Below are 22,513 nucleotides of genomic sequence, written 5' to 3'. Positions count from 1 at the left end.
ATAACTAAAAACCCTTCATAAAGACTTACACAGAAAACTGTAGCTAGGCTTCATGATTTTGCTATTAGAATTTAATTACATAGTTCATGACGGAATAAACTATTCTGTGTAGGATATATATGTGAAGTTCAAGGCACGTGTGGTTTATTTAACTGCTGCAGCTTTCCTGTTTGGGCTCTGTGTATCAAATCCTGAGATTAAATCTCTTTTCCTTTGTGTGTGTGTGTGTGTGTCTCTGGACTCCATCCTTAGAATTAGCTTCATGGTTCCCATGACAACTAATGTACCTGGAAGCCAGGAGGAAAGAGACTAAACAATGTACTGCTGCCTCTGAAAATCAGGGATTCAGTATGAACCTGAACACAGAGTCATAAAGCGAGAGGGGCAGGAGAGGAACATTAGGCATACAAAGTTGTTATTTAAGACTTCTGTGACCTACCTGCTTCTCTATCACTTCCTGTTTACACAGTTGCTCCAAGATCACAGCTGCTCATCTTCATTCTTCTTACCATCCAGTTTCAACAGGAAGAGCTTTCTTCAATAGGGTGCAATATGTAAGATTTCTCCAATGGCACAGACCTTTGATTACTGTCTTTGTCTGTCAGAACAACTAGAATAGCACAGTGAACACTGGGTATCTTAACAAGTTGGTGAGAAAGGGTTGCAAGATCAAAGTGCCAGGTGATTTGGTTTCTGGCGAGGGCTTTCTTAGGTGCTTTTGATGGCTGTCTTCTTGCTGCGTCTTCACATGGTTGGGCAAGAATCTGTCTTCTTATTTTATGCTGACATTAATCCAATCATAACATGTCTACCCTCCTAATTTCATGTAACCCCAATTACCTTGTACATGTCGCATTTCCAAAGGCCGTAGCTTTGAGCAACAGGGTTTTAACCTATGTATTATGGAAGGAAGGTCACAAACATTTGGTTTACTTCATTCTGTTCCTGGCCTTCCTTTCACCTCACTACATTCATGACCTTCTCACTCCTCATGTGTTCTGTCCCCAAAGCCCTACAACTCTTATTCTGGTATCAATAATGTCTCATCTAAATATTCTCTAAATCAGAGATGGGAGAATATGGGAGAGACTTGAAACAGGATTCATCTTGAGACAAAAAAAATTTTTTTTCTCCAACTATGAAACTTACAGGAGCAGACAAGTATTGTACTTCAGAGAAAATCCTTACCCTTTGCTTCTGATCACCACCTTGTCAGATTCTTCATCCCATCCTTGATACCCTGGCCTGCTTTTTCTAAGAATTCTGTAAATCTTGACATTCTCTCTTAATTAATCTCATGATCTTCCTGCTTCTTGGCTGTCAATCTACACTTGTCCTACTTGTAGTCAGAATGGATCCTGAATACTCTCCCCACTGCCAATTCCCCAGTAGTTGAAGTATCTTCTGTTAAAACTTCTTAGAGTCTACTTTTTCGTTTTTTTCTTTAACAGGTGCATTGCCTGTGACTCAGAAAGGACTGGGTTTCTCTTAGACCACAGTTTTGTACCTTAAAAGCCTCTGTTTTCACTCCTGGTTGATTGAACAGGGATTGATGGGTAAATCCAACTCCTGAGTGGGAGCTCTGGGTGACAGGCAGTCCAGTTAAGCTCTGAAGGAACAGGTATTGATTCTGCCAGAGAAACTTCCTGGGCTAGACGTTTTCTGTGGCTCCTTGTTTTGTTGGTACTCATTCCTTGGCACCTGACTTGGAAAGCTTTATTCTTGATTTCTTGTGAGACGTTTGTGTTCTATTTGATCCTGATGTTTTCACAGGGTTCTAAGGCATCCCAACCTCCTCAATCTCCTCTCTCCTCCACCCTCTGTTCATACCATCAGACCTTTCCTCTTTCACTCTCGCCCTCAGCTCCTGTGACCTAGGAGTTTTCAGCCTCCTGTTCCATGAGGGGCTTTTAAGCAACTCCCTGAGACTGAAAAGGAAAATAGATAACTGGAATGGACTGGATATTTTATCTGCTTAGAGAAGACTTTGATAAGTGTTGGCCTTCCTATTGAGTAGGTCAGCTTAGCTTGTTCTACTTGTCAGAAACACAATGTGGAAAAAGTAGAAAATGGAACAAAGAATGAGAACCATTTCTTACATAAATTGGTAAGCTTTGTATTATTGCTTTAATGCTTGACTCAAGTCTAAATTTCAGACCAATCCTTCAGATGCCTATAGGCCCACACCACCAAGTGGCCCAAGGGCTTTTCCCAGTGCCATTGGTGCCCTGGGTACCTGACCTAAAATCCTGCTGGCCTCAGCTGGGCAGCTGGTGGCGTGGAAACCCTAGGTCATATGCCTAGGTTTCTTTCCATCCTGCCGCCTGCAACTACGCAGAAAGCCAGGTGGCCATTTTGTTGTAAATAGTACAAGTTCATTCTTTTCAATGACTGAGTAGTATCTATTTTCTTCTTTGATAAAGTGTCTAGTAACGACTTGTGGACTATTTGAATATGTTACTGTTGTATTTTAAGAGTATTTATATATGTATTTTTGGCAAATTTTCTTTATTAGATATGTCTTTTGCAAATATTTTCCTCCAGTCTATTGTTCATCTTCTTATTATCTTCACTTCATAATTTCAATGAAGTCATACTGGGCCCAGCACAAGAGCGTAGCAGTTTAAGTCCTCGCCTTGAATGCACTGGGATTCAAGTGTGCCAGTTCCCATCCAGCTAGCTCCCTGCTTGTGGCCTACAAAAGCAGTCGAGTACGGCCCAAAGCTTTGTGACCCTGCACCTATTTGGGAGACCCGGAAAGAGGCTCCTGGCTTCGGATTGGCTCAGCTCCAGCTGTTGCGGCCACTTGGGGAGTGAACCATCAGATGGAAGATCTTCCTCTCTCTCTCTGCTCTCTATACATCTGCCTTTCCAATAAAAATAAATAAATCTTAAAAAAATGAAGTCATATTATCAAATCTGTCTTTCCTGAATCAAGTCTTCTACGTTCTTTAGGAAGGCATCATCCTACACAAAATAATCTAAATTTTGGCTTATGTTATTCTGTAGACATTTTATGGCTTTGCATTTGACAAGTATGTCTTTAACTTGTTCTCAGTTCATATTTGTGGTGGCTCTAGTTCTTTGGTCAGGATTAATTTTTAGGTAAATATAGACGTCCAGTTATTCTAGCGTGATTTTTTAAAAAGACTGTTTTTGCTCCATTGGGATGCCTTTTATCCATTGTCAACGGTTAGTTGATTCTGTGAGTATTTTTGGATCTGTTTCTGGGCTCTTTATTCTGTTCCACTGATCCATTTGTCTGTTGTTTGACGAATACCACATTATCTTGATTACTGTAATTTTGTAATAGGTCTTCAGGTTGAAATGTGAGTCTTTCAACTTTGTTGTTCTGTTTCAATGCTGCTTGCTACTCTTGGTCTTTTTCTTCCCCATATAATCCTCAAGGTTATTTTATAAGTATCTATCACATGATTTTTGAACATTTTTTGATTGCCATTTCATTGATCAAGTTGTAAAGAATTGCTATTTTGGCAATATAAAGTCTTCTTACCAATGAACATGGAATATATCTTTACTTTAACATTTGCTCCTAAATTTTCTTCGTTGTAATTTTGCTCAAATAAAGCCTATGCCTATTTTGTTAGATTTATTGCCAAGTATTTCAGGTTTTGGGTGATAGTGTAAGTGGCATTGTGAATTTAAATCATACATTTATTTATTATCTATAAGGTATTACAATTGCAGATCAGTTACTGGAGTTTTTTTGCTGCCTATTTTGGATTTTCTACAAAGACATTCAGTTCCTCTGCATAAGCAGATATACTGTTGCTGTTATTATTTTGAACAAATTTATCTGTCAGATTAATTCAGGTATAAATTTGACCTTTAGTGTATTGCTTTTCTCTAAAGAACTTTTGAAAATTGTCTTGAAAGGCAAGCACACCACCAACACTTTTCCTTAATTTGTCTAAGAAAGCCTTTATTTTTCTTTTGGGTTTGAAGGCTGGTTTTGTAGAATTCTACACTGGTTTTCCACCACCCCGCCCCCCAGCATTTTTGGTGTTTGCATAATTTCCGAGGGGAAAAAATTGTTATTTTTGTTTCTATCTATAAGTAATCTGCTTCTTCCCTTTGTATTATTGCAGGACTTCTTTGCTTTGTTTTTGACCTTCTGTAGTTTGACCATGATACTCGTAGGTGTGGGTTTTTTTTATAATTTTTTAAAAAAGATTTATTATTTTTAATGGAAAGGCAGATTTTACTGAGAAGAGAGAGAAAGACCTTTTGTCTGCTGACTCACTCCCTAAGTGGCTGCAACTGTTGGAGCTGAGCCAGTTCCAAGCCAGGGACCAGGAACTTCCTCCAGGTCTCCCACGAGGGTGCAGGGTCCTGAGGCTTTGGGCCGTCCCCTGCTGCTTTCCCAAGCCACAATCAGGGAGCAGGTTGGGAAGTAAAGCAGCAGGGATATGAATTGGCACCCGTGTGGGATCCGATGCATGCAAGGCTAGGACTTCAGCTGCTAGGCTGCCGCACCAGGCCCTTTATAATTATTTTTTAAATTGTTCCTGCTTGGCATTCTTGGAGCTTACCCTGGAGAAATTCCCAGTCACCGTTGTTTTGATCATGTCTTCTCTTCCTTCCTTTCTTTCCTTGGTGTTCCTATTGCACATATTCACAAATTACATGGTTGTTTTAATCTGTTCTCTTGGCTTTTCATTCTGGAGGTTTCTACTGATTGTTTTATGTTCCAGGATTATTTTCTCAGCTTTTCACATTATACTAACCCATCAAAGTTATTCTTGGTAGTTTTTGCGGTGTTCTCTTAATTTCTGCCATTAATTTCTGCTTCATTCACTGCTTTGTTTCTGACTACATTGCCAACCTGTTCTGGCATGCTGTCTGCTTTGTTCTTTTTAACTTTAAGCTGGTTTCATAATTCTTACATTGCTGACATCTTAAGGCTTGATCTGTCTGTAACTTGTATGTTTTGCTTGTTAGTTATGTTTTATAATTTTTTTTCTTGATAGCTGGACATGATGTAAGAGGATCTGTCATAGATGGACTTCTGTAATGTGGCAGTCAGGTGTGGGGAGAGGAGGAGTGTTCAGAGCCCAAAGAGTAGAGCTCAGTCTTTAGTGTAACCGTGATTCTTACTGGGAACTTTGTAACTGATTCTCAGACCCTTTCTCCTTGAGGTGGGACAGGATGGTTCTCTTGTTCTATTTCCCTTTCACGTGGTGGAAGACTGGAGATGGCAAAGGGGTCTTTTGGTAGCTTTTTCTGAATATGTTCCTGCTCTTGAATGTTTGATTTCCTAATTATATAGGACCCTTTCCTTGTTTTCTTTTGCTATAATGCAGAACAATTTACCTTTATAGTTTCTGCAAGTGCATTTCTATATGCGTGTCTTTAGAAATCTAGAAAGATGCATAAAAACACAACCAATGATTATCCCCAATGGAAGAAGTTATTCATTTCCTTTATTTGGTTCATGCTGATTCATTTTCTATTTTTTCCATTATATATACAGTGCTTCCCTAAAATGCCAAATAATTAACTTGCTTTAAGTGTTTGCTACTTAATATTTGGGGACCTGGCATGGTAGCCTAGCTGCTGAAGTCCTCTCCTTGAATGCACAGGGATCCCATATGGTTGCCGGTTCTAACCCCAGCTGCCCCGCTTCGCATCTAGTTCCCTGCTTGTTACCTGGGAAAGTAGTCAAGGATGGCCCAAAGCCTTGGAATCTTGCATTTATGTGGGAGATCCAGAAGAGGCTCCTGGCTCCTGGCTCCTGGCTCCTGGCTTCGGAGTGGTGCTGCTCCAGCCGTTGCAGCTGTTTGGAGAGTGAATCTGTGGACTGAGGATCATTGATTGTGTTTTTATGTATCTTTCTAGATTTCTAAAGACACGCATATATGAAAGATCTTCAGAAAACCGATGGAAAATGGAATTCTAAGGTGTGATTTGCTGCAAAGACATTTTTAAAATCCATGCATCATTTTTTCCTAACACACATTTTCTCTGCCATTTTTGAAGTTCCTCATGCACACTCATTATGTAAAGGTGTCACTCCATGCAAACGTTCGTAAAGTGGTTTTTCTATGACCTAATTTTAATACTGATCCTGGTAGAAAACCTCAAGCACATTTCTGTGTATCAGATACAGCTGCAGGAAGGCAGCAGAGACTTAATGTGTCCTGAAAAGAGGCTCAGCCTCTGGTGTTTAACGAAGCCCGCTTGCAGCATTCAGTGACAAAGGAGTTAAGCCTCAGGATGAAAATCGCCGAAGCAAATACCAATTTGGACATGATAGATAAAGGGATGTTACTAGAGGGTCTGCCCTCTCAAAGCTAATTAAATCTTTCCAGAGGTTAATCTGACCAACCAGCCATGATACCTGGAGATGGGAATTTTTCTTTTTCATTGTCTCCAAGCAGCTCTCAAAGGCATGTAATAAGAAAGTGGAGAAAATGAATGATAATTAGAGCTGGGAGAAAGCTGTGTGGTAAGTTTTGTGACAGTGGTGCTATCCCTCTGGAACTTTCTTATCAACTAATAGGCTGTTGCAGTACACACATCAATGAGTCGCATCCTGCAGCCCAAATCCAACTGTGGATGTGGGTTGAAGAGCAAGCACACCGCTCTGGGTGTTTTAGGATCCTAAGTTACACTTACACTTGATGAAAAATAGAAAGAGGGCCTGGCGTGATAGCCTAGCAGCTAAAGCCCTTACCTTGAACATACCAAGATCCCATATGGGCCCAGGTTCCAATGCCGGTGGCCCCGGCTCCCATCCAGCTCTCTATTTGTGGCCTGGGAAAGCAGTCAAGGATGGCCCAAAGCCTTGGGACCTTGCATTCCCCACATGGGAGATCTGGAAGAGGCTCCTGGCTCCTGGATTCAGATCGGCTTAGCTCTGGCCATGCGGCTGCTTGGGGAGTGAATCAGCGGATCTTCCTCTCTCTCTCTCTCCTTCTTTCTGCATACTTGACTTTTCAATAAAAAATAAATACATCTTAAGAAAATAGAAAAGGATTTCCAAAAATTTGTGGAAGTTGCAATTCAAAGGTATCTCTTTCATTGACCTTCTGGTTCACTCTCCAAGTCCTAAGTCAGGCTGAAGCCAGAAATAAGGAGCTCTGTTTTACTCCCTACATAGGTTTCAGGGGGCACCATAAGTTGAGCCATCACCCACTGTCCTCCCACACGCATCAACAGGAAGCTGGGTTGAAAATGCAGTAGCCTTCTGATATGGGATGCTAGCATTGCATCTTAACACTAGCCTCTACATACATGGTTTTTCATTTTTTTTTAAAGATATAGTTCTTTTCATTGGGAAGACAGATATACACATAGAGAAGGAGAAACAGAAAGATCTTCTGTCCACTGCTCTCCAGTGGGTGCGATGGCCAAGCTGAGGTGATCTGAAGTCAGGAGCCAGGAGTTTCTTTCAGTATGTTTCAGTGCGTTTCAGGAGTTTCTTCTGAGTATCCTCGGAATCACAGGATCTTTGTAATAGAGAAGGGATTCTGTTAGAAGCAAAGATCACAACAAAGAAGATACTATCCTGGAGAAAAACATATTAACTAAACCTATTTGTAAGGTGGTCTCTGGTAGTCAGAATGGTACTCAGAGGGCATGGCAGCCTTGTTAGTCTTAGATTTCTAACCGTCACAACTATGTCAGTAAATTTAAATGATGTAAGTCCCCAAGTTTGTGGTAGCTTGATATAAAGGCAACAGGAAAAAAATATTCCTATTATATTTTGCATAGAAATCCTAATTCTTGCCAGAAATAATTTTATTAGATACTTATTTGGGACCAGAAGCATTGTATATAGAAACTTTTAAAAATTCATGAAAAATGAAATTGCATGATAAAAATTAAAATGCTAACTTTATTTTTCAGCATAAGTTCCACCACATTTAAGATATCTTGGTAAACAATACCAGCTATTTAATCTGCCTCTAAAGAGTTGAGGACTCTGAGAATTTAACCATGTCAGTTTTTTTTTTACGTTATTAAGAAAAATAGATGCCTTGAAAACTTTGACTCTCACTCTTTCTCTGTATATATCTGTGTTTTAAAGATTGAAAAGCAAAAAAGCATTAGGAGAAGCCAAATCAGGGCAAGAAGGCAGATGCCCAGTGATCTACATTCCAAACTCTCATTACCTTCTTGAGGTGAAACTTTCTCAGGCATTATTCTGCTAAGGTTTTCTCTAACTTTCTCCAAAATCATCTCACAATAAGCAATTTGGCTGTCCAAAGAGTCAGCCGTTAACCTTCCCCAAGGAAGCGTGTCCCTTACCCTTGATTGGTCTGTTTCATCTTTCAGAGGATGACTGTCACGTCTTAGTCGCCCATTGGGCGGTTGTGCTTTTTCTTCAGCATAACACGAGTGAAGCCCTGTTTTCCTTCTTGTTACGATTCTTCAGAGAAATGTTTGAGGATCTCCATAATGCTTGATTTAAAATTTCCATTGGGGTGCAGCAAGTTTGGCAACCAAAAGGCAAAACATTTGGTCCATTTTAGCTTTCCCATCAGAATTTGGTAGACTGAACCAGTTATATTGCTGCTTATTATTCAGTACCCTTTAAAGAGAACACAGATACGATTAAACTCACAAGTTGATGCTGTCTTCAGCTTCCATTTTGCCTCATCCTTTCTCAAAACAAGTTATCCATTTGTAAACTGCTGAGTTCTCTAGGGTTTACCTAGAAACCCCAGTTCTAGCAAAAAGTTTGCTTAATGGGCATTGTCCTCATAAACTTTTTATAATGTCTTAATGATTTTACCATCCTTCCCCGCAAGCTTCATCATTAATTTGATGTTAATTCATCCCTCAGTTTTAAAAGAATCCTTGCTGTTTCATAGATGCTCTTTTCAAACTAATGTTTTTTTCATTAGTGCCTCAAATTAGATCCTGTTCAGAAATACTATAATAAGTCATAATGAAGTTATTTTGATATAAGAATGTTTGAAGTTCCTGAATAATTTTTCCATACATTTTCACACATTTTCCATGAACCTATGAAAACTCCTGATATCTTTTAATTTCATTTGTCCACAGACTTTATGAAGTCATCTTATATTAATGCATTTAATTATTTCAACAGAAACGAAACAAAACAAATTTCTGAGCTAACAGTAGTAGAAATGAAATTGAACCCAGGTGTCAGGGATTGGAAATTTCCTTCCTTCCTTTTTCTTTCTTTTCATCCTTTCTTCTTTCCTCCCCCCACCTCCTTCATTGGCTGTGATTAATCTTTTTCCCAGATAGTGTAGCTTTCTGTTCCAATGAATTGGATGACTCATTAATGCACGTACAGAAATACGTTGTTTATTCTCATCCAAAAAACTATTCCAATATAAATTAATTAGCTTCCAAGTAAGTAAAATTTCCATTACAATCAAAATGCAAATTAAAAAGTGTACTTCATATATCAACTACACATTGTTTAACATCGAAATATTCTAATCCAATCTGTGGATAAAAAGGGTCTAAGAGTTATAAATTTCAACAAGTAGGTTAAACTAATGTGTTTCCTTGACAATTTGATGAAATAATAAGCCAAAGATATTCCACCATCAGGCTGGTAGAAAAGCAAATTTACTCTGTTTATTATAAGCTTTCTAGCAGGCATTTATTTGAACTAATGAACATCTTAACAGCCAGGACAGAAAACACTTCAAATGCTATGGTCTCAGACCACTGCCAACCAAGGAGCTGATGTTTAACTGGGTATGACTGGCTGTGTGTATTGTTCCTCTTCATTTTCAGTTTCATGTTAAGTCCAGCATTATTTTCCTACACTTTAACCTCTAACTAAAATTCTGTAAGTGCTGTGTTGGGAGAGCATTCCATCTAGAATTTCCAGCAAGCTGAAGATATTATCCATTCATGTATCTGTCAGGAACCAGCAAAGAACAGCTGTCAGGGCAGCTGGAGGGGGCCTGAAACAGCTTACCTTACACCGAGGGTAAGGGCCATGGCAGCTGCTAAATTGCATGCTAGACTTTTTACCAGAGCCGATTTGCTGTGAACGCATTATTATTTTTCAAAGGCAAGCAGGTTTTCCCTCTTCCTGCTTCCTTTTGCTGTATCAGTTACTTATGAAAAACAGCAAGTACAATGCTTGGGAATTAAGTGCTTGGGGAATGATCGTTGTTATTACTTTTTGCTGTGCTATTACAATGAGACTGTTCATGCAGCTTGTAGTCACCAAACGTCCCAGCGACCAGTCGGTTGCATGGCTGGATTGTGAGATTTGTGGGAGGTTATGAGACTAGACAGTTCATGGGTCCGTTAGTGTCTGGCTTTTTGAGTAGTTTAGACAACACATTTTCACGTAGAAATCCTGAAAACGCTCTCGGTGGCAGCATTTCAATGAAGGAGAGATTTGTTATTGGTGGCTACATTACCTTTGTGAACAACTGACCTCAATTAAAAAACCCTGTTATGGGTTTGACCTTTCTTCTCTCTAGTCACTGTTAGTGGGATTGAAAGGGTTAGCGTTTTAATCGAAAGAAGTGATTAAAAGATCCGCTGCAGCCCTGGAGATATGGGAATAATTAAGCAGTTAATGTGTTCTTTCCTATCAGAAACAAATATATAAATGATAGCAAAGGGATTTCCCTGAACCAGCACTTCCTGTAGCTGCAATGCCTTCCTGAGAGGCTGCCCTATGTGTAGAAGAGAAGCGATGGGCTGTTTGTTTGTTTCTTGAAGGAAAGTGCTTTTGAGTTTGATGTTCTGCACGCTCTTGGGAACATTCTAGTGAGCTATTAGGGGTATGGACAAAGACAAACAGAATTGGGGAAATAGCATCCATAGCCATAATTTCAAACTTTGGGATGTGTGAGAAGCACAATGGGAATGAAGGTGTGCTTGTTAAGAAATACATACTCCTGGACGCTACTCCACAAAGTCTGACTTTGTGGATTTTAGTTAATTGTGCCTTAATGTGCAGATACTTCAGGAGCCTACTGGCCAAGCAACTGTTTATCTGTGAAATTGGCTGGGTTGACATGGGTAGAGTTTGAAGCTAGAAAATCAAAGCATAAGGTGTGGTTCCTGAAGAGATGTCATTTATGTAAGATGACACTGAATAAGAACTTCCTTTCCTAGTTGTAAAATGTAGCACTTAAGTAGAATTATGCCTCAGGGATCATCACAGGTCCTGTGTTCAGTTTCTGTCCCCTCTAGTTACATGCTGTATGAAACTGAGCTCAGGGATTCCACCTCTGTAAAGTGGGACTAATCATGCCTTCTGCTTCATAGTGTTACTGTGAATTGAAGCTGGCTGTTCATCTTAGAGAAAACTTGTGGTTGCTGTGTTTTTAATCATGTTACATTTGTTAACTCACCTAGTACTTATAAAACCTTACCCGGTAGACAGTGATACTACTCTGCCCAGATACAGGAGGTTAGTAATTTACTTCAAGTGATACAATGAGAGGATGACACGTGTGGGGTTCAGATTAAGTGGGAAGATTTCAGCACCCACCTTCCTCATCCCCTGCGCCAACCAGCAATAAAATGCTAGCTCTTCTTCCTCTTTCTCCCACTCTCCTTCTATCTTTGGTTCAAGGTAAACCAGACTTAGTTCTGGTTCAGTGAAATATTGTTTTCATAACTGAAATCTGTGTATTACGGATGCACGCTCAATCCAGGGTAAGAGAAAACGATGTTTGTGGCTCTTGGGAGGTGGTGTTCAGCCTGGTCCTTGCCTAGGTTCTCCACAGCATCAGGGCTGTTGCTCTGCATAAACATTTCCATCAGAGAGAGCAGCTTTGCTAGAGGGAGTGGGCATGGGTCTTTGCTTCTCTCCTCTCTAGTCCACTAGCAAGGAGGAAGCCAAAGCTCTTCCAAATCTACCTAGAGAGTGTCTTGGTGCTGTTGGAGTCCCTGGAGCTGAGTGGGGTGAGGCATCATAACAAAATGAGGAGTCCCCCGCTCTATGTGTTCCAAGAACCGAGTGGATAATTAAAACCATGGTTAACACCCACCCCTAAATTGACAAGGGGATTTTGCTAAATTTATGGAGGGACACGTGTTAGGCTTCATTGAATCCTGGCACTGGTTCCAACTCCTCCTTATTGTTATTAAGTGCTGGGAAACAGGACTGATGACTGCTGGCCCCTACCACCTGTACGGACTGAGCCATTCCTGGCTTTGCTATAATCTAGTTTTTGCTGCTGCGAGCATTTGAAAGTAAATCAGAAGAATAAAAATCTCTTTGTGGGTCTGTGTTTTTCTGTTCTTCTCTGCCTTTCAAACAAATAAACATACATTTCATTTTTTTGTTAATTTGTGCAAAATTTGCATTGTCTGCTAATTCTACTTTCCATGAACTTTTAAAGATGTACTCCTACTATATTTTTCACATACATACATGTGAAAGTTTCAATTATACATTCGACTCAAAAAGAGATGAACAAGGGATGGGAGGGGGAGGGGGAGGGGGATTCCCAAAGCCTATGAAACTGTCATATAATGCTAAATATTAATTAAAAATAAAATAAAATTAAAAAAAAAAAAAAGAAATTGCAAGACCACAATACCACATCAGTGTAAGTAAGGACTGAAAATAAGAATAAATCATACAATGTCACTTTAAAAAAAAAAAAAAAAAGAGATGAACAACAAATAACACAATGCAATAATTATATTAACATACCATCATAAAATTGGGTCTTCATTAAATAAAATGAGGGTTACTTGAATACCAGCACTGTTGATATTGCTACTACCATCCATGTTATAACCAAGACAGCCACTGATGGACTACTGAGTGGGCACACAGAAAGGATATATATGGTGAAGGGATGACTCATGTCTTGAAGAGACAGAGCAGGATGGGAATTCTCATCATGAGAAATTTAAATATGAATTGTTTATTTATGGAGTTTTCCCTTTACTGATTTTTCTACTGTGGATAATTGGGTAACCAAAATCACATAAGTTAAATTTCAGGTTTAGGCACCTCCCGTGACACCTCGAAATCACACCATAGTGCTGGTGTCTGGGAAGATAGTCTTACTACCTGCACGAGAGACCTGGATAGCATTCCAAGTTCCTGGCTTTAGTATCACTTAGTCCTAGGTTTTGCTGGACTTTGGGGAGAGAACCAATGGATGGAAGATCTCTCCTTCTCTCACTCTATCAAATAAATTAATTTATGAAACTGTCCACAGTGGGGAGATTCTGTATCATAAATGGGGTGGCCCACACAATGGAAATTCATTTTCTCACAGTTTTTGAGGTTAGAAGTTGAAGAGTCCAGTGTGGACAGGGTCGATTCCTTCCTAGGCCTCTCTCCTTGACAATGTACGTGGTCTGCATCCAGCCCCACCTCCTGCCATCCTAGTTATTTCCTCTGTGGGACTCTGTTTAAGTCTCTTCTTACAACAACAGTCAGGTCACAGATCAGCCATCAGACCTCTCTTCACTTTCTTCGCACTTTGAAAGGTCTTAACTCCAGATAGAGTAACATCTTAAGGCTGCACAGTGTATGACGGCAATCATGGATTTGGGGGGAGACACGGTCTGTTCTTAATAGCTGTATACAACAACTGTGGCAGTACTTTTTATCTGTTGTCCCATTTAATTCTCAAAATAACCCTGTGCCAATTGTCAGGACCAGCTCTCCTGCCAGGCCCCACTGGGCGGAGTCATTCTCACTACGGAGTGTCCCTCCGTGCTTGTGAAAAGACTGGCCAATGCACACATGACCCGTTTTCAGTCAGTTGAAGTCTGGCTGTTCGTGTCTTTCTTGCCTCTGTGATTTCTGGGATCCTGGCTCCTTTGCTTGTCCTGTGTCCTTTCCCCCAGTAGTGATTGTGCCCTTTTGGTAACAACAGTTACTCTTTAAAATGCTTTGCTGAAGGGATGGAACTGAGCTTGCTGAGCTGCATTTTTTGCCCCCCACTCCTGCTTTTCTGTCATCGGAATCGCACTGGGAGCAAGAGCAGTGATGCTCTTAATTAAGCTGAGATCTGAGGTGCTTAAAATGCAAAACTCACAGGAAGCTGCTTGGCACCTGGGGCTGGCAAAGGATACTGTTAACTTTCAGAGCCCTAGATGTGTCACAGCACACCAGCTCCTTCGTTCTGATGGAGTGGCTGCCAGGACTGCAACAGGAGATCCATTTGAGGTGAAGGAGATGCATATGGAATTTGACTGAGAGTTCATAAGAGAGGAATGGTCAGGAGAGGCTGTCTTGTGTGCCTGACCGTACCCTTAGTCGGATCCCAAAGAATGTGTGAAAGAAATTCCCGAACAAGAACATTCTGGTTCTTAGAAATCAGAGAAGAAAAATAAAAGGACCCACCTTAACATTTGGTGAATACAGATACAGTAAAGAAAGTTTTGTCTGGGCAAGACAGACTTGATAATCAGGCACAAATTATCTTTTGTACTTACCTTCCGTCAGTTGACATGCCAATTCTTACAAATTCCCTTTAGCCATCTAGGTATGAGGTAAAGAATATAGACAGCTTGGATGTGGTCCTGTGATGCAGCCGTCTCATACAAGCCCACAACCAGTCCCAGGAGTTCACATCATCTGTGTACTCTTTCATAGGCTGCTCCTTGCCCTGTGTGTTTGCTCATCCATCTGTGTCTAGACTCTCCGGGGCTACTTAAACAACCATCCATGGTCTGGCAGCATTGATAAAACTCCGGGCACCTCTTCTGTCTTCTAGAGACAAAGACCTGTTAGCTGGGAATCCAAAGCAGAGTTTTCAAGTGAGTGAGGTCTTGAGGAAGGAAGGGCAGGATTTGCAGCTGCGACAGCTGTGGAGCTCTGGTCCTCCCTCAGCTCTTGATTTTGATTTTTTTCAAATCCAGGTGAACTGGATATGGCACAACTTCTCACATAAAAATGCTTGTGCTAATAATTTTAAAAAAGGGCACTCAGATGGGACTGACTGGAAAATGATACCCTATATAGTGTATTAGTGAAGTGCTATCCAGGCAGTTGCTTAGCTTGAAGAGTGTACATAAACTGAGTGAGCTTATGCAGGATACAGGATTCACAACAGTTTAGGGCAGCCTTGGCTCTTGGCTTGAGTGAGGCGACAGGAGTTACAGATCATGTGCCCCTTTTCTGGGCCACCCGTGTTCTGGATACCCAAATAGTGCTTGCTTGCCTTATTTTATTGTCAGTTCAAGCAAAAGTCTTTGACAGTTCTCATGTGCAAAAACCAAAACCCACACTCAGTCACTTTGAAGCGTCTGCTTTCTGAATGACTTTGGTTTACTAGTTGGATGACCAGACTGTGTCCTTGTGTCATAGATGCCCAAAACTTCAAGTGTTCATTTCTAGGAGTTTCTGTGGCTTTGGCGTGTATCTGTCATGTCATGAGAAAGCTCGGGAGCCAGCAGGAGGAGATTTCACAAGCACTAGAATGCTCTGTGCATTGGCTGGCAAATACCAGGCTAATATTGTGATTCAGGTTCTGCTTAGGGAGGGAGTATCCATGACAAAGCCCTGCTGGGAGCTTCTTTCCCTGACAGTCAAAGTGTTCTTCAGTTAGAATGTACAGTGCTCTCAAAATGCTTTTTTGGGAAACAGGAACATCCTCTTCCCGCTTAACAGGATCCCGATACAGATTTGTTCATTCATCTGATAGTCCTTAGGGTCAAGCATGGTGCTAATCATGGGTGAAAAAGTAGTAATAATTCCTGTCCTCAGAGTCCTTGTGGCTTAGCAGGGAGACAAGTCAGCAGCTGGAGAATGGTGGGAATTTACTAAGAAACATTTCAGGGGAGATTACCAAAGAAGAGGCTGCTGCAACAACTGGATTCAGAGCTCCGTGGCCTGTTACACAAAGCAAATAGGAAATTCTTGGCACAGGTAATGGCTCTTGCAAAATCATGGGGGTTCAAAAGAGCGTGCCAACTAAAAAGTATGGATGAATTCCAGAATCAAAAGCTAGGGGACCCTAGGCAAACAGTGGGATAGAGCAAGTTTATGAAGAGTCTTGGTGGCACTCAACTAGAAAAATGGAAAGAATTTAGGGGTGGCAAGAGTGGTGATCACATGTCACATGATCAGATTATGTTTCCCACAGAGCTCAGGACTGTCTCATTTCTGGCTGTAGGTGTGCAGTGGTGTGGAAGGCAGGTGGAAGCTGCCAGACACCGCAGGCAAGAGGACTGGCTAGGAGAGAATTACAATAATCAGCTAGGGGAGTTGGAAGGGTGTGCCTAGAGGCAATGTCAGAAAAGACAGAGAGAGGAAGGGCGTAGGTGATACTTTCTTGCCTGATGGAACTGGCAGAACTCCATGGCAGAGTGTGAAGAAGGGTCTCTGAGAACTCCCAGATTTAGACATTTCAGGTTTGAAGGAAGAATGATGGGGGTATTTGAGGACAGGATGTAGATAGAGGATGCTTCAACAAGACTTTTTATGCAGTCATAAGATCATTACAGATACATTGGCAAATAAGGAGAAAAGCAATTTGTTAGGCTGCTTGTTTTGAGTTTTGATTTAGAACATGTGGGCTGAAGTGGCAAATATCATGTCAAGGTCCCTTTCCACACCAGATTTCCCCACGTCTAGATGAACAAAGGAAGGTATTTTTAAGTGAAACCCTATTTTATAATTACAACTGTAGGGCAGCAGAGAAATCAGACTTTGAGCTGAGATGGCATTTTTCCCCTCCTCTCTGATGAAAGCTTTCATTGAATTTGGAAATCATATCTTTCTTTATCTGGGTCAAGGACTTGAGAAGAAAGGCTGAGTGAGCTCAGTGAGAAGCAGCATGCTCAGATACATTAATGTCTGTAAACCACTCACCCAAAGAAAGAAGGAGGGAGAAAAGACAGAGAATAAAGAAGAGAAACCTCAAAGTGTCGGGATTTTCTTTTTAACTTAGGGTATTTACTTAAGTGAAGTTACTATAATCATTTTGAAATCAAACCATGCCAATGTAGAGAGTGGGTAACTGGTATTCACTACTTCTGTGATTGTAGCTATGACATATTCTAGGCCCCCAGATCCTAAACCGTTAGGGAAAGCACTGAATATTGTTGGAATTTTAGATTTTGTTTTCAGTTGTTACAGCATAACAAATGTAACATAGAATAACCTTTCAACTATGTACAAAAAGCAAGAATTGCTTGATTAATAATATTCTATGTTTAAGTCCACAAGAAAATTGTAGGACTCCAAGAGATAAATTAACATGGGGCAAATATTCATTTATAGGGGAAGCAGTAGTTACAAATATTGAATAACTTCTTTCACATCAGGGATTTAAACAAATTATGATGAATCTGAAATCACATTCAATTACAAAAACACTTTTATATGTAATAAAACTTTGTGTTGCTAATATTTAATTAACTTTTCCTAATGTCCTAGTGATATTAGACACTGCAGAGTGATTTTGTAAGTAACAAAGTAGTGTGTTTGAAAAGCCAATAAAGTGTTCACACAGTAGGATGCAGAAGTCCAATTATCTGAAGTCAATTTTCAGGAAAAAGTTGGAAAGAAACATAACATTCAAATACTTGAAATTTGGACAGCAGTTTGGTCTATCAGTAGAAAAAAAACATTGAAAGTTCCTAAAGCAATCTAAATTTGATTTGGTAGGTTGTGAGGCTTGACAGTGTAACAATAAGCAATATGGACATTTTTCTTTGTTAATATTTTTTGCTGTACAAATTTATGTCATGCACTGTGATCATTTGGTTTCTGTATTCATGTGTGATGATTTAAGTAGGTTAGTTAGCATTGGTAGCCTCTTCAATGTTATAAAAGTTTAACATTTAATAATTGTATATATTTTGTATTGCAGTCTGAGTGTTTGTGGAATTGAAGCTCCTCTCTTCTCTTTATTCACAAAATGTGTGCTAGATTTTTATGAAATCTAACTACCTTGACCTTCTGTGGAACACTAGAACCTAATCCTGCCAACTGTGATTTGGTATTCTTATCCAACTTCCCTGGTTCCCCTTACCTTACTTCTCCTGCCTTATAGCCGTTACTGTTCTATGTTCCTGTTATTATTATTATTATTATTATTATTATTGCCTCCAATGTGACATTTGTCTTTGGGTGGGCATATAAAGAAACAGAACGTAAATTAATGCAATCAATATGGGAAAAGTGTGGAGAGTCCATTAAAGCAATGCATGTTCTAATATAAAAGAATTCCATTATTGTGAATATATCGAAAATAAATTAAATCACAACAAAGAGATGGCTGTGCTGCCGTGTTCATCACAGCACTATTCTAAGTTGCAGCATCAACTAAGGTGTCCACCAACACAAGGACATGAATAACAGAAGTGAAGGAAGAAAATGTGGTCTACATAAACGATCTCATATTTTTTAAATGCAAAGAAAAATAAAAATAAAATCATGTCATTTGCAACAAAATAACTATAATTGGAAGATTTCACATTAAGTGAAAAAGCAGTAATTTTTGTAATTGTGAAGAATATATGGAACTAGGAAAATGACTGATAAATATTTAAGGAGGAAAAAAAAATAAATACGGATATTCCTCCTCTTAACAATGATCTTACACCCTAATGTTAGACCAGTCATCAAAACTGGAAATCAAAAATGCCTGTAAGGCGCCAGTGCTGTGGCACAATGGATCAAGCTGCTGCCTGTGATACTATATGAATGTCAGTTAAAATGTTAGCTAATCTGTTTTCAATCCGGCTCCTGGCTGATGGACCTGGGAGAGCAGTGGAAAATGGCTCTAGTGTTTGGGCAGCTCTCACTCATGTGGAGGACCCAAACGATGTTCTGGCTTCTGGCTTCAGACTTCAGACTTCAGCTTAGCATAACTCCAGTGTCACTGAGGCCACTTGGGAAGTGAACCAGTAGGTGGAAGTTCTCTGTCTCTTCCTCTTCCTCTTCCTCTGTAATTCTGCTCTTTTAAGCAAATGCATGCATCATTAAAAGATGCTTTTAATGTACCTTCCCTATTGTCAGTATCCTGATTTAGACATACTTTGCACGGTCAAGTGTCATTTGTCACCTCAATGAGAGCTGTACTTGCTGCAGCTACCCAGCATTGCAACAGAGGATGGTTGCCAGCCTGGGAAAGGAGCAAAATTCAAAAATCTAAAAATCTGGTTTCTGTTGAATGCCTATTGTTTTTGTACCATTATAAAGTAAAAAAAAAAAAAAAACATAAATGGAACCATTGTGAGTTGGGTACCATTTGTATAAATAAACTATGTTATGTCTTATAATTTCAATCACAAAGGAAAATGTTTTGCTGTTCCTGTCTTTCTTAGTCTAGGATGTAATCTCCTTACAGTTAACAACTCTGGTTATCATTGTTTTAATATGCTCAGTAACTTTGTTGAACTGAGTTTAATCTCTGTAAATCTCATATGCACAAACAAAATGGGTAAGGAATTTAAGTGAACTCTTAACTGGAACATTCAATAATGCCATTTCTTTTAGTATAGGGGTATTTTCCATCACAGAGGACACAAAAATATAGCATATTTTTCTAAAGGATCTATTCAAGGATAGATAATTTTGGAAAAATAAAGTATATTCCATGATACAAAAGTGTAAAAATATAATTTGCTGATATATCACAGTGGGAGATGGTAGTTCTGCCTGTGGTTTGGGGAGGGGTGGGGAGAACCCAAGTATCTATGTAACTGTGTCACATAATACAATGTAATTAATGAAGTTAAATAATAAATAATTAAAAAAAATATCATGTATATGTCTCTGAATTATAATTTCAAAAATGTATAAGTTAAACACTTAAGCAATGACCAATAGATCTCAGTGTATGTGTTGATAAATGAGGTTGCTTATTATGTGATTCCATAAAAACAAATATTGGCATGATTTAAATAAATGCAGTTAGCTTAAAAAATGTAAGGCAAATTTTATGAATGCATTTAATGAATTCATTACATACATTAAGTAGAGTCCAAATTAACTTATCACAATACTTACACGGTATAATGCCTTTGCAAGAACCTATGTAGGTTTTTGAGTGTCAGTATTGTTGACATTTTGGGCAAGATAACTCTGTTTTAGGCTAGAGGCACTGTCACTTCTAATTGAGCTCCCTGTTAAAGTACTTTGGAAAGCAGAAGAGGTTGGCTCAAGTGATTGGACCCCTAAGCCAACTTAGAGTAGTCTCATGGCTACTGGATTCAACTTGTACTAGCCCCATCCATTGTGGAAATTTGGGTAGTGAACTGGTAAAAAGAAGACCTCTCTCTCAAAAGAGATTAATATCTAAAAAATGCTATGAATATATAACAAATAACAGAATGAATTGATGACTTTGAATAGAGATATTATAGTGTCACCATTGCTTTGGACCCATTGGTTATACTAGGAACCTGTGTAGATCGTGTAGATCAAGCGTATTGCACATATATTTTAATCTCCACCTCCAGGCAGATGGTTGACTCTATTTTCTGTTAAGAAAATTACTGCTATAGTAGGGGAGATGCTTTGTGTCTTGCTTTTCGTTTATTCTAGTTCTAGCCTTAAATGCTTGGATGCAAGATAACTTTCGGATACTTCTCTCTTCCTCTCTTCTCTGCTTCCCTATTTTTTCTCCTCCTCCTCATCCTTCCTTTTTAAAAATTCATTCCTTTCCATCTCTTTCCTTCCCTTCCCCTTTATTTCTTTATCCTTTCTTCCCTCCATCAGTTAGTTCTCTCCTCCCTCATCCCTTCCTTATATTTAGAAAAAATATTGTAAATTAGAAAATATGGTCAAATTAATGAATGTTTAGATCCCAAAGGCTGTGCAGAGAAGTTCTTACATGTAACCGGGGGAATGGCTTTCCTTCAGACTTTCAGCCTTAGAGAACTTGGCCCATGAAGATCAGAATACCATGAAGAAACAGAGACTTTGAGCTTTCTGGGCTTATCTGGAAGCTCTGTTTTTGAAATACATCAACTAAATATCCAGAGGGAGCATTTTAATCTCTGAGTCTCAAAGATTTCAACAATTGGGTTAACGATGATGCTTTGTGGAATATTAGATGGTGAATCCTTCGAAAGATGTAGCACTTTACAAGGGTATATAAAAAAACAACAAAACAAAACAATGAGATAGTCTTCTTGCATGGAATATGGAAAGCCAGTGTTTTCTAATGTTGCTCATACCCTGTTGCATGAGTTTGCTGGGGCTGCAATAGTAATACATCACACTGGGCCCTTAAACAGCAGAAATTCCTTTACTCCCCGTGGGGGAGCAGGGCATCTGAAAGGCAGGCATTGGAAAGGATGGCACTGTTTGAGGCTTCCTTTCCTATACTGTAGGTGGCTGTTGCTCACATCTATGAATTGTTTCCCTCTGCCTGTGTCCTGATCTCTTTCTGTAGGAGCACAAGTCATCTTGGACTATGGTCTCTCTTCAGCACCGCATTTTAATTTAATCATCTTGTTGCCACGAAGACCCTATCTCCAAATATGGTCACATGAGATGAGAGTGAAACTCAAGAATTTGGGCGTTGGGGACACAAATATCCCCATGTCCTGACATGAGCTTCATGTTGAATTTCAGAAAAGTGCTCCATGGAGAGGTTTTGCTGGGAATCCTGCTAAATGCACACCAACAACACCTCATGGGTCACTATTACCCATGTTGGTGACTTTTCCTCTGTGTTCTGAGTCTAGGTGCAATCATTGCAAAAATCGCACAAACAGAAGAATACTGTAGAAATGTTTATCCAGCTAAGCCTACCAACCCTTCTTTAGTATTATTTATTCAAAAGGCAACAAGAGAAAGAGAGACTCACAAAAACTTTCATCTGTTGATTGATTCTCAAATATCCACAATAGTTTAGGCTAGGGTGAGCCCAGAGCCACAATCTGGGAATCCAGTTGTGACCTCCCACATGTGTGGCATGGACCTATCTATGTAAGTCATCACCACTGCCTGCTTTACAGCTTGGATATTATCAGGAACCTGGGATTGGAAATGGAGCCAGGATTGGAACACAGGTACAGAGATATAGAATACAAGTGTTCAAACTTGTATTTTGGCTATCAGGAAACATGCCCAACTCTATTCATTCATTTACTCTTTACCTCACAGTTAATGAGTCTGTTCATAACATCTATGGGTCAGGCATTACGTAGAGATGTTTCTCTAAGCCCCTGTGGATAGCACACAGTACTCACATTTACCCTGGGGAGTTCATAGTCAAGTAAAAGGGAATGAAAGAGAAAGAGAACCCAATAAATAGACAACTTTGAATCAGTGTAACTGTGCAACAGAGAAATAGTAAAAAGACATGACACTGAAATTAAACAATGATAATGCTATTGTAACATCAGACAGTCCAGTTGGAAAATGTCCCTGTAGAATGAGGCTAAAGATAAACGTTGGGTTTGGGAAGCTACATTTGAAAAAATACCCCACGAAGACCACCTGCTTGCTTATTAAACTTATGCAGTTTAGATAACCTGGATGCTAGATTCATTTTCATACTTAATGAATAGACTGATCCTTTGTGCTTATAATGGAGTGATTTAAACTTAAGACTTATTTTTTGCTTTACAAATGGCAAAAGTTTATGTGCAA

At 39.6% G+C, this 22,513-nt stretch overlaps 1 long non-coding RNA gene across 1 annotated transcript in view; it reads right to left on the bottom strand.

The window, feature by feature from the left end:
• Nucleotides 1–316: 316 nt before the first annotated feature.
• The window catches only part of LOC131478024 (uncharacterized), a 46,821-nt gene continuing 24,624 nt past the window's right edge, over nucleotides 317–22,513 (bottom strand). Inside the window, exon 3 of the long non-coding RNA XR_009244250.1 lies at nucleotides 317–535. This is a non-coding gene — a long non-coding RNA (uncharacterized LOC131478024). The remainder of the gene's footprint in view (nucleotides 536–22,513) is intronic.

This window comes from Ochotona princeps, chromosome 26, assembly GCF_030435755.1.
Source record: "Ochotona princeps isolate mOchPri1 chromosome 26, mOchPri1.hap1, whole genome shotgun sequence".
Classification (NCBI taxonomy): Eukaryota; Metazoa; Chordata; class Mammalia; order Lagomorpha; family Ochotonidae; genus Ochotona; species Ochotona princeps.
Note: the sequence above shows the minus strand (reverse complement) of the source record. Positions and strands in the feature narration are given on the sequence as shown.